The sequence below is a fragment of the Prionailurus viverrinus genome, chromosome C1 (genome assembly GCF_022837055.1).
Source record: "Prionailurus viverrinus isolate Anna chromosome C1, UM_Priviv_1.0, whole genome shotgun sequence".
Taxonomy (NCBI): Eukaryota; Metazoa; Chordata; class Mammalia; order Carnivora; family Felidae; genus Prionailurus; species Prionailurus viverrinus.
The window spans coordinates 35,948,594-35,961,391 of record NC_062568.1 but is presented as its reverse complement, the minus strand read 5'-3'; the positions used below and the strand labels follow the sequence as shown (position 1 = coordinate 35,961,391).

The 12,798-nt window shown below is 35.1% G+C and overlaps 1 pseudogene; it reads left to right on the top strand.

Moving 5' to 3' along the window:
- The first annotated feature begins 11,598 nt into the window (after nt 1-11,598).
- LOC125172651 (glyceraldehyde-3-phosphate dehydrogenase-like) lies at nt 11,599-12,581 on the top strand (annotated as a pseudogene).
- Nucleotides 12,582-12,798: the final 217 nt, after the last annotated feature.

Below are 12,798 nucleotides of genomic sequence, written 5' to 3'. Positions count from 1 at the left end.
TAACAAACGGGTAGTGTTTCCAGGCGTGATCACTTACAAGGAATACTAAAACACACTGTTCAACTGTTTACAAAGAGCAAAGGAAAGTTTCCACTTTCTGCTTTTGAATTTTCATACTAAAAACGTGCAGTTTTGACATAAGAGTTTCTTATTTCAGTCAACAGAGACATCCAGGGGCAACCCTGAATTACATTTTTATCACTATCTCTTTATACTTGAATTCTTTAACAAGCACTATCAAATTTAACAATAGTTTTGAAAACTACCTCTAGGTTCTTGCATTTCTAATCAACTTTTATCCTGAAATATTTGTGATTTCTCTTGCACTTCTGATGCTTTCCACATTTTGCCTAGAAAGATATGTTAGAAAAAATATTTCCGTTTTCCTCTGTAGTTTGTTCAAATTAAGCTTATGAGAAGTAACTTGAATTTTGAGTTTTTATGAGACTTCATATAAAATGTAGTAAGGACTATAATTTTAGGAAGTATTGGTTGGAAATAGCATCCCTATATTGCACAAATGAGAAATCAACAAATAGGAATGCATATATGAATCCCTCTACTTTCTGTTGATGTTTTACTTTACCAACCCTCTTACTATCCATTCCTCTTTTTCATATTTCAAGCAACATAACAGCTTCAGGAGGCTCTTTTAATTCTCAACGTTCTATCTATATTTAATACTTTCTTTCAATAAGCACTGTACATATCTCTATCCTTATCCTTCTAGAATAAAAAATTTAGCGTGACTGCTTTGCTCTGAAAGCCATGAGCTATAAGATTCAAGTTAAAAGGACAACAAATATGGGTATAAATTTGGCATGAAAAGAGAGTAGGAAAGATGTTCCATATATTTGGGAAGAACCAGTGTTACTGAAATAGATAGAACTGACACTCAAAAATCAGCTATTCTATCTTAGACATTCAGCCATTACTGGGAAATGCAAACCCTTTAGACCCAGAGGCTGTGTGATCCACATGTCATTCAAATATGCATGGCCCACTTCCTGTGGACTCTTGACCCTTCACGCCCTTCAATTCCTACATCAATACTGACTTGTTTTAAATTTGATTTATGGAAAAGAAGAGCCCTCCTTGATATAACTTAAATACTTATCAGTTTATTTTGTAAAGTTTTCACACAGTAAGTACTAACCATGTGAAATGATAGGCAATTTCTTACTTGTGACAATGAGAATGTAGTATTAAAACTATGTTCCAGAAATCCCCAAGGAGTTTAGATTCTAATAAAACATATCAAATTCAGGATAGATTAACAAGGATGTTCAGTCACATACTACTGATCTGCTTACTTCTTGAGCTAAGATGGTTACTCAAGTCTATCTAGAAAATGCATTTTCTATTTTTATGGGGTTTTCTCACACACAGAACTTCTAGTGAATATTGTTCTGATAATTACTTCCATTAAACCAATTTAGAAACTGTATATTTTATGTACGAATAAGAAAGAAAGCAAATTAGATTCAGATGCATACTGTGCTAAGTTCTGTGGCTACATATGGAAATTAAGGAGTATTGAGAAACACTACTTTCTTTTGGATGCCACTGTCAGTTGCATGACTCTGCTAACAAAACAACAGTAGGAAAAAATCTGGTTTCACATTTTGAACAACAGCAACACAGTGGTTTTTCACTGAACAAAACTGCAGGAACAACATTGTACTGTAAATATTTTCTGAAGCCACAATTTATTTTCTTTCCCTGAAAGATGTTTGCAGTTTTCCTTGCAAGTCACTTTATATTATTAAAGAGAAAATAAAGTTCAAACTTTGTAATATGATTGAAGTAGGGCAATAATATGTACACACACAGGCTAAATTTAATAAGTCCTTACTTAAGAACTCTGGATTTATATTTGAATTTCAGTAATTTGAAGGACTTATTTTCTTATTATTCCCTTTCTTTGGCCCTAATCACCCTCCTTTTTGTTATTATTATTTAAGCAAAAAATGTTCTGGAAAACTGGACATTAGAACCTCAATTGTAAGAAAAGATGTTATTTCAAGTACATCTGAGGTCCTGTCTATAACTGAAAGGTCCTCTTTCACTTCAAAGAACTGATTACAAGTACAGCAGAATTATGCTAATGTTTAGGGAAATTTAGAAAACAAAAAAGGAGAGACTATCTCAATGGCGTTGAGTCCCTGTGTTTAGTTATATCTTATGTCCAGATTTACCTTTGCCTTTCTGATAGTTTTTTGACTCCTTCCTTAGATTCCATGAAGCAATAAATTTCTTTTTGCTGTTGTTAAAATTAATTTGAGTTGGGTTTTGTCTCTTGTGACCAAGAATCATAAGAAATACTCTAAAATGTTTGCATTTTATTCTAGAGACAGGTGAAATATTTGCTGTTGAAACATTTAAGAAAAACACCATAATAAACTTTTAGCTTAAAGAAGAACCTGGACATGCCATTAAGTATGACTTTAAAAAGACATAACTAGTTGACCAGTTAAATTTAACGCAATAGTCTAGAGAAGTGGAACAACAGAAGTATGGCCAGGCCAATAGGGATAAAGAGGAGGAGGCAGAACCTGGAAATATTTAAGTGAGATAGCCCACAATAGTTGGTGACAAGTTGACTGGGGTGAAACAGAGACTTGACTTCTCAAGGAGTGACTTCTCACTTGTTAAAGGCTTTGGCATGCAGAAGAATGACAATACTGTACATCAAGTCTCAGACTGGAGAAGACTGGTTTCGAGAGTATACAATGATTCTTATTTTGTTTATGAGACCTCCAACTACTACTATTTCCAACTTTTACTACTAGAAATATCCAGTAGATAGTTATTTGGTTTATGAGACAATGAAAATCGATCACGTTGGGATTTAAATGTTGGTTCAACTATCATACACAGTAGTTGAAATATTTGAAGTATATGGAATTATCCTGAATTGTTACAAAACAGGGAAAGTGCAGGAGAACAGAAACAGAACTGTGAATAACAGCTATATTTAAGGAACAAGTAGAAAATAACAGAGTCAGAAATGTGGAAAAATGTGCATTTAGTGATATTTTGGAAATCAAAGAGTAGTTTCTTACTTGAATAAGTGACCTGTAGACATAAAAGTGATACCCCATTATTAAAAGATATTTTTACAGTCATGGTAACAAGACCCAAAATACCAATAGCACAGACACTAGACTAGAAGATGGAAGACCTCACTCCTTGTCCGTGCTCTGACATTAACTAATGGCGTGATATCAAACAAGCCTTTTATTCTGAGTCTTGGCTGGTAACAAAAGAATGACGTAGGAGACTTTAAGATTTATTCCAGCTTTAAATTTCAATGACTCCTCTGTTATCTCTCTCCAGTTCTCTAGTGTAGCAAAACGTACCACACTAGAAACTGCAACATTATTTGAATACTAAATCTTTAGGCAACAATAATTTTCTTTGCCTATTACAAAGTAGCCCAGTGCCAGGTAACTGGGAATGGAGAAAGGAACAAAAAAATCTTCTGAGTTTCTCCTCCTTAGTATCTGGAGGGAGATAATGGCAAGAGTTAATAATCATAACATTAGAGTAAAAATGGTATAAACAAAAATTACTCAGAGCAATGTGACATGCAAAGTCACAACAGGAAATAGTCTACAATAGGATCAAGAATAAGGTGTCATTTGATCAGACATGTGGTCAGAAGATGGCTAAGAATACACCATGTGAGGAGGCTGAAACAGAGAAGGCAGTAAGATATATGTGGCAGTGACGGTGTGATCAAGACAAAGTGAACAAAATTAATGTGGCCTGAAAAAAATGGGGAGATACTTAAGGACAAGGACCTACAGAAATGTATCAGTGATGTTTAGGATTCATAATATCACCCTTTGTTTATTATAAAACCAACTGAAGGATTTTAAAACCAAAAATAATACATTTTTTTATTATTATTGAAGTATTGAAGTTGACACACAATTTTACATTACTTTCAGGTGTACAACATAGTGATTGGCCAGCTCTATGTATTATGCTGTGCTCCCCACAAATCTAGCTACCACGTGTCTCCATACAACACCATTACAACACCACTGACTCTGGCTACAATAATAAAGAAGATCTGAGGAATGTAAGAGGAAAGGTTGATAAAGATATTGTCAGGTGAGTAAATTAATAGAGATAAGAAATGATGACAGTTAGGGATAATGTAATAACAGAGACAATGGGGAAAAAGACCACATGAGATACCAGCAGAATAAAAACAAAATAGCACAATTTGGTGATAGGTTGGGTGCAGGCAGTATGCGTGAGGAAAATGTAAATGATGACACCCAGATTTCCAGTCTGAGACACGTGAAAAGTGGAAATGTCATTTACAGTGACTGGGAGTATTATGGGAGGATCAAATTTAGAGGAGAGGAAGATCAAATTTAGAGGAAAAGATCATAAGTTCATTTTTGAATACATTAAATTTGAGATGTTAATTGGACATTGTCATTTTTTTTTGCTTCTTTATTTTTCCTAAATAAATTGCTTTGCACTTATATTTGTTGTACTTAATTCTTTTTGTACTTTTTTCATTAATTTGACATCCTAAACTCTGGAAAATTAACTTCAAATACCAGTAATTTAATTCACACTTTTTGAAATTAAAATTTATTTTAATTTCACAGATACGATGATGTGTATACACATATAGTCTTCAAAACTAAGAATATGTATTCTGAACCTAAATGGAATTCTATATGATGTTCACAGTGATAACCATGTTGGATTTATACAAATCTATGACGGACTTCAGGATGTGGGCTGATACTATTAGAACATTAATGAAAAAAAAAACTGTGGAAAATGTATATATGCTAACATCATGAAAAAAGTAAGTTATACCAACAACAATAGTAAGTTATACCAACAAATACTATCCGAAAATAAGTTCATGCAATTCTGTCCTGTCAAATTAATTTGGAAAGGAATTCTCCCAGTTCACGAAATTATATAATAAATTAAAATCCATATATAAATTTAATATATTTATGATTTATCCTCACAACCAAAAGTAGCTTAGTTGCTCTATTGGTCTGCTAGTTTAATTTTAGTTTTTATTTTGTTGCTGTTTTCCCTTGTATACAATCAACATTTGTAATCCAAATTTGAACCGAATTTGTTCCAAGTTTTTGCTTTATTTTCTCCATCAGACACGAAGTTGTTTATTCAATACAATACTGAAAGTTGCTGGTTTGTTGAGTACACTGGATACTGGCACGTACAAGCCTTAGGGTTTGTTTTGATTTCAACACTGGGTCTCTTGGTTGAAAGTCAAATAAAAATAAAATTAGATTTAGTTTTATTGTTGCAAAGTTTTCTCAATCTTCTTTATCCCAGGCCCTATTCTACCTTGTCTTGTGTAGGATTTGTATTAGTTGAGTGCCAGAAGCTAAATTAAAAAAAGAAGTAAAAATTTAATTGCTTTATTGTGTCTATCTGTTTCAATTATCTTGAATCTCTACTGCATGTTGTTAGTTGAAGGAAAGTGCTATCATTTTTTTTTTGTTTCTTTTTTTCTCACCTCTATACCTCACATGAGCATTGAGATTGAAATAAACACCAACCAAAAAGAGCAGTTAATATAAATGCTGAAATTCACAGTGTGCTCTGCCTTATTCAAGAAAATTGCTAATGCATGGCATTGATACATTGGGACAGAAATAGTGAGAGTGCAGAGGGAACACAAAACACTGGAATAAAAAGACAGAAAAGAAAAAAAAAAAAAAGAAGAAGAATGTTAAAGCAATAGGTATGGTGCCTGATAGATCTCACTGAAATTAGCAAGGTTAAATAAAGTGATGCCACTGAGAAATTGATCAATGTAGGATATCATATCATTTAGAAAATATGCCATTAAACATCTCACATAAGCCACTGGGTCATCATATGTTTTATTGCCAAACATAGCCCTTTGTATTATACTGATGGCCTCATTTAGGGGACCAAAAAAATAAAGTACTTTTTAAGTCCAGAAAAAATTGACATCCATTTTTCTCAATAATTTAATTGGTAAGATTTTACTTTTATTTTTCCAGTAAATAAAATGTCAGAAAATGTCTCCATTTTATTTTCCTTCATAGAATGAAATAAAATATGCCCCTTCAGAGTTTGACAAAAATGAACTCTGGGCTTTTTGTTCAATGGGGAAGATTGAGACAGTTTGAAACTATCTATAATGTAAAACTATCGACCATGAAAATATATTTGTTACAGAAAATCTGTTTTTATTCTACCAACATTCAGCACTCACTTCTCTCCATGTGGGGGAAACAGGCTATTGTTGTACTGTGAGAATGGCACAAACATCACAAGTTAACTCCCAGTGATTGACAACCTTGTAGAATTCCCTCATTTTGAGTGTGGGTGGTTCTAATGACTTGCCTCAAGCCAAACAGAACATGGCAAAAGTGCAGAGATGTCACTGCTCTGATTAGGTTACATTATATGGTGAAGATGATAGTATGAGATTCATATACATGTGTCGTGTGTGTGTGTGTGTGTGTGTGTGTGTGTGTCCACTGGAGACACTCTTCTGCTTTCTGTTGAAAAAACCAAACTGCCATACTGTACGCTGCCTGGAGGAGATAGCAGTGTGCGTGGCAGGGGAATAACCGCACAATGCATCTAGGGGCTCAGAGTGGCCTCTAGCCAATAGACGGTAAGAAGACGGACTTTTGGACATACAACTACAAGGAAACGAGTTCTGCCAATGGAATGAACTTGCAAGTGAATTTCTCCCCTGTACAGCCTCCAAATGCGAACACAAGCTGATCAATACGATGATTTCAGCCTTGTGAGACCAAGAACTCAAGACTTAATTAAAACTTGATTGGAATTCTGACCATAGGAAATGTAGGATAATGTGTTGTTTTAGGCTGCTAAATGTGTGGTAAATCTGTTATATAGCAATGAAAAAATGAATTCAGAGGACGTTAGTAAACTACATGTTCTTTTAAATAATCATACACTAAATACTGTTTATATGCTGAAGTGTTTTTTGTGAATCTTTTATCACTTGAGAAGCTATATATACTCACTTTATTGTAAACCGAGAATGATTAATAAAATCTGATGTATTTCCTATAGTTCTCATTAATTAGTGAGTTTCCTATGATGTCCTTTACACAGCATTGATTTTTAGTTCTCTTAAAAATCATTATTCTCCTTTTTTTTTCTTTATAAAAATCTTGATAATGTGGTTTTCTGGGATTGTACTATGATGATATATGGCTAATTGACTTAAGAAAAATGTAATCCTGATAAAGAATACATGTTATCACTATCTACAAAGTTTCAGTGGAAACAAAGATTAAAGTTTCTTGTTGTCTGGCTCTGATTGTAGAACCCTACACAGAGAATCCTAAGTGGGCTGGGATATTTTAAGGATGGAAGCTCTTTTTTAAGTAAAACTATGAATCATATTCCATAAGTAATATTACTTAAAAATGTATACTGTGATTATAATGGACCATTTTTCAACGGCTACATTTTAAAATCATGTTGGGTAGTTTAATTGGAGGATTTGCAAGACAGGAGTGTGCATGTCTCTTTCACTTAGGTTTTTTTTTTTTTTTTTTTTTTACTGCTTTGTTGATGACAAACCATCCTAACTCTTATTTTTAAGTTTGGATTTAAATTCCAGATAGTTAACATGCAGTGTTATATTAGTTTCAAGTGTACAATATAGTCAACACTTCCATACATCACCCTGTGCTCATCATAACAAGTGTACTTCTTAAACCCCATCATTTAACCTATCTCCCGATCCTTCTCCCCTCTGATTAACCGCCTCTTACTCTTAAGAATAATTTATGCCTCTCCAACTTGTTGAGGAGCTGTACATCCTAATTTACTATTAAGCAGAAAACATAAGGTGGTAAAAAAAATATGCTTTCTTATTGAGAAGGGATGTGAACTAGTATTATTTTAATTTTTGAGAACTGTCACTTCACTTGAAATCTACTAAACTATTAAAGCTCCATTAAATTACACAAACACTTATTGATTTCCTTATGTTAGGCATTCTACTAAATGCTAGTGATGTACTGATGAGGGTAATATGTCCTCTGTCCACAACCAGCTATAGTCCCACCAGGGACACCCACATGCCTTACTATAACACATAACTAAATGAGGAATATAAACACATAGGTCAATAAAACAGTTATTTGAGTATAAAAGGATTATTTTTGATGGAAACTATGAAATACAAGCTACTTTTGAGTTTCATCTTAGAGTATCAGTAGGCATTTGACACAGAGAGAAGGAAAGGACATGCAGATGGGAAATTAACAACCAAATGAGCACATGTTATCAGCAGGTCTAGTGAACTGGCAGCATGGCAGCAAATAGATCAGGGAATTTAGGTTACAGAGTTTGGAAACATTTAAAGGCTACACACCCTAATATCTGTTAACGAGCATCTATGCGATAGAACAAAATAATTTTGGTGTATTGGAGCCAGCTCTAGCTGGCTAGCACAGGATTAAAAGGGGAAACTGGGTACATATTTTTCCAATTCCAAATTCAGTGACATGACTTTGGTACCTTGAGATTGGCCATGGTGGGAGTGTTTATCTATCCTGTGGAAATCAGCAAATGCTACAAATCAGGCAGAACTTTATTAGAAACACATTTGTTAAACATTTCCCAGCATGCCATGGTACACACACACACACACACACACACACACACACACACACTTATTCACTAACTCAAATATTCAAGGAGTGTTTATAGAGTATCTTCTGTGTGTCAGCATCTTAAGGATAAAGTTTGAGAAAAAATAAAGTGCTTCTGTCCTAGTGCAATCATAAACAAATATTTTAACTAAAATTGTTATAGGTGTTAATAAGTGAGATGAGATGAAAAAACAAAACTAGGTAATGGATGAACTAGAACAACCAGGTTTCAGTGAAGGAGTTCTACCTTAGACAGGCATATATGAGAAGGCCTCTTTAAATTGGTGGTACTTTAGCTGAGGCCTAAATGTTGAGAAGGTAAATAGCATGTGAAGATTTGGCAACAATGTATTTCAAGCAGAGGAGGCAGTTCAAGTTCAAAATGGTAGAAGGAAGCATTTTTATCCCTAGGTGAATGTGGCTAAAATGCAATGAATAATGGTAAGAACAACAGAGACTGAGGACTGAGGATAGAAAGGTAATCAGTGATCACTTCAAATCTGGTCTTGTAAGCCAAGCATCTAGGCAGAAATAAATTAAATGTATACTAATGCATGTGTTCATTAATTTATTTGGCATATATTAGACAGTAGCTACCATGCCAGGTTATTAAGAAAAAGGAATAATATATAGTCTCTTCTTTAAAGAATCCACAGCCTTTTGCAAGGGCATGATGAAGGATCAGGATCTCTGCATGTCACAAACTGTATGGGAGGCTCAGGTTCCCCATCTTCACATTCTATCATCCCTTCCTTCCATGTCTAATTTAGGAAGTTCACTGGGGTATCTCTATCTACATGTTTAAATCCTATAAGAGATGCTAGTAAAATAAAATTAAAATTATATTAATATTTTGACTAGGTGTACTCAAATTTTAACACAGAAAATTTAACCTAAGGAGTCTCTGAGAGAATGTATATATTCAGTATGATGGCTGGCAAAATAAAGGAAAAAAATCTTATTAGTAAATTAGGTTTTACTCTAGTCTGTGTGTAGAATTATAGCAAAGGACTTCCTTTTTTCCTATGTAGGTAATGCTCTAAATTTGAATCAGAGCTGTCAAAAACATACGTGTATTACCAAGGTAGAGTCAAGGTTTTGGTTTTTATCATTCTGCTTTGAGAAACAGTCTATACTTAAAAAAAAAGAGAGAGAGAGAGAGGAAGTAAGGGAGAGACATCCTGTAATCAAGAAATAATGTTTTCTAGATTGTGTAGAGCTACCTGGCCAGGAAGACTAAAACAAAGCCTAGTCTTAAATATGCAGTAAAAAAAAAAGACAGAGAAGAAATTAAAAAGATGGATTCCTTAGCTCTCCCATAAGAGAAATTTTCAGTTATGGCTATCTAGGCTTCTGGGAGAAAAAGGACCTAACACATAAGAACAGGGATAAGAACAGGGGAAAACAGTCAGTGGCTCATCCCTCAACTCCGAGAAAGCAAGCAACACTTCCTTCCCTTCTATCTTGAAGTAACACCACTTACCAAAGTGGTGATAGGGTATGTGGGGAGAGGGTAAGGGAATATGGGGGAAAAAAAGAGAAAGAATAGTAACAAAGACTACCATCATTTATCCACACTATGTAAAAGCTCTGTCCACTAAATATGGCAAATAAAACGTCCTTAAACTTAGTAAACCCAAAGAAATATCTCCTTCTTAGATATAGAGGAAAGTCAAGGGAACAGTCTTGAGTGACACCAAGAGTTAAATAAAAAAAAAAATAGGATATTAGCAGCATGGATATAAAGGTACGTACAAGTAGTGAGAATAAATCTACTAGTATAGAGCAAAATAAGGAGATAAGCAAAAGTGTTCCAAAAGAATTGTGTACTTATATTTGATAATATACTCACATAAGTTTGAGTTTTGTTAAGTGGGCATTGGAAGAAGAAAATAATGTAAGAGGTGAATGCTCAGACAGATTGTAGTTCTAGGATTCAAACTATCATTTTACTGATCACAACTTTATTATGTAGAGCTGAGAAATGTATTTAGAGCAGCTCTTTATTCCTTGATAATTTGTTTGGAGCCAATGTTCTATTTACTACTGCTGAGAACTGCTATCTAGAGGCACTGCATGCCTAGATCATAAGGCAAATACAAATAGAAGCAAAATTTGGTGTTTTTTCCCACTTGAATGTAAGCTCCATGTTTTGTTACTGTTTTTCTCTCATATATTCTACAAGGAGGGAGAGAAGACATTAAATGGCATTCAATCAAAAAAAGAAAAAAAAAAGAGGCCTGATGTTGTTTGGAAAAAATTCTAAGACTAAGACTAAGTAGTATAACTAACATATATGATACAGGGGAGAAAAAGCAAGTTTCTTAATGCATTGAATTATATTCTATTTGTTAATGAAACACTCTTACACACAGTGCTATAGTACATTCTGTACACAAAGTTAGTTCTTACCATCAATATATGTGTGTGTGTGTATACATAGGGATGTATATAAGCATATATTTATAGATAAGTATGTATATACATATACATAAAATAAATATACATACATGTATATATGTATATACTAAATTTAATTTAAAAATGATCAAATGTATGAAACCGGATAGAAGATTTCAATGAGATAAAAAATGTTTTTCTTTTTTATTTGGTTTGTTATATAGATTCTAAATGTGTCCGGATATTTTTGGGTCCTAATTCTATTCCATGAGATGGTACTATGAAGGAAAGAATTCTATTGGTCTCATCTGAATGATGGTTCATTCTTATGTAATACTTGTAACTGTGAACCGAATATATACCAAGCGCTTTGCTAAAATATTAAAATAAATAAATGAGAAAAAATGTCAGTCAGTTCAATATGGATCTAAAAACAAATGGTTGAACTCCTCCCCATGCAACAGACAGTCGCATCTTCTGGTGCAGTACCAGCACGTCCCCAGATACAATGGTGAAGGTTGGAGTACACTGATTTGGCCAGATTTCGTCATCAGGGCTGCTTTCAATTCTGGAAAAGTGTATATTATAGCCATCGATGACCCCTTTGCTGACCTCAAATACATGGTCTACATGTTCCAGTAGGATCCCATCCACGGCATATTCAAAAGCACAGTCAAGGCTGAGAAAGGGAAATTTGTCATCAGTGGAAAGCCCATCTCTATCTTCCATAAGTAAGATCCTACTAGCATCAAATGGGGTGCTCCTGGTGCTGAGTATGTTGTGGAGTTCACTGGGGTCTTTACCACCATGAAGAAGGCTGGGACTCACTTGAAGGATGGAGCCAAGAGGGCCATTATCTCTGACCCTTCTGTTGATGTCCCCATGTTTGTGATGGTATGAACCATGAGAAATATGACAATTCCCTCAAGATTGTCAGCAATGCCTCCTGTACCACCACCTGCTTGGTCCCTGTGGCCAACACCATCGATAACAACTTTGGTATCATGGAGGGAATCATGACCATAATCCATGCCATCACTGTCACCCAGAGGACTGTGGACAGCCTTTTTTGGAAGCTGTGGCATGATGGTCAAGGGGCTTCCCAGAACATCATCCCTGCTTCTAGTGGCGTCACCAAGGCAAGTTCATCCCTGAGCTGAATGGGAAGCTCCCTGGCATGGCCTTCCATGTTCCCCCTCCTACTATGTCAGCCATGGATCTGACTAGCCACCTGGAGAAAGCCACTAAATACGATGGCATTAAGAAGGTGATGAAGCAGACATCGGAGGGCCCCTCAAGGGCAACCTTGGCTACACTAAGGACCGGGATGTCTCCTGTGACTTTAATAGTGACACCCACTCTTCTACCTTTGATACCAGGGTTGTCATTGTTCTCATTGACTACTGGGTCAAGCTGACTTCCTGGTAGGACAATGAATTTGTCTACAGCAACTGTGTGGACCTTATGGTTTACATGGCCTCCAAGGAGTAACAGACCCATGGACCACCAGCCCCAGCAAGAGCAATAGGAAGAGAGAGGCCCTCAGCTGCTGAGGAATCCTTGCCCACCTCATCCCCAACACAATGAGAGTCTCTCAACCTCTGGGATGAACATAGTTTTCATCCCAGGCACCCTAAAGAAGGGGAGGGCCTTGGGGAGCACTACCTTGTCATATATCCAGACAAAAAGAATTTTAAATACAAAAATA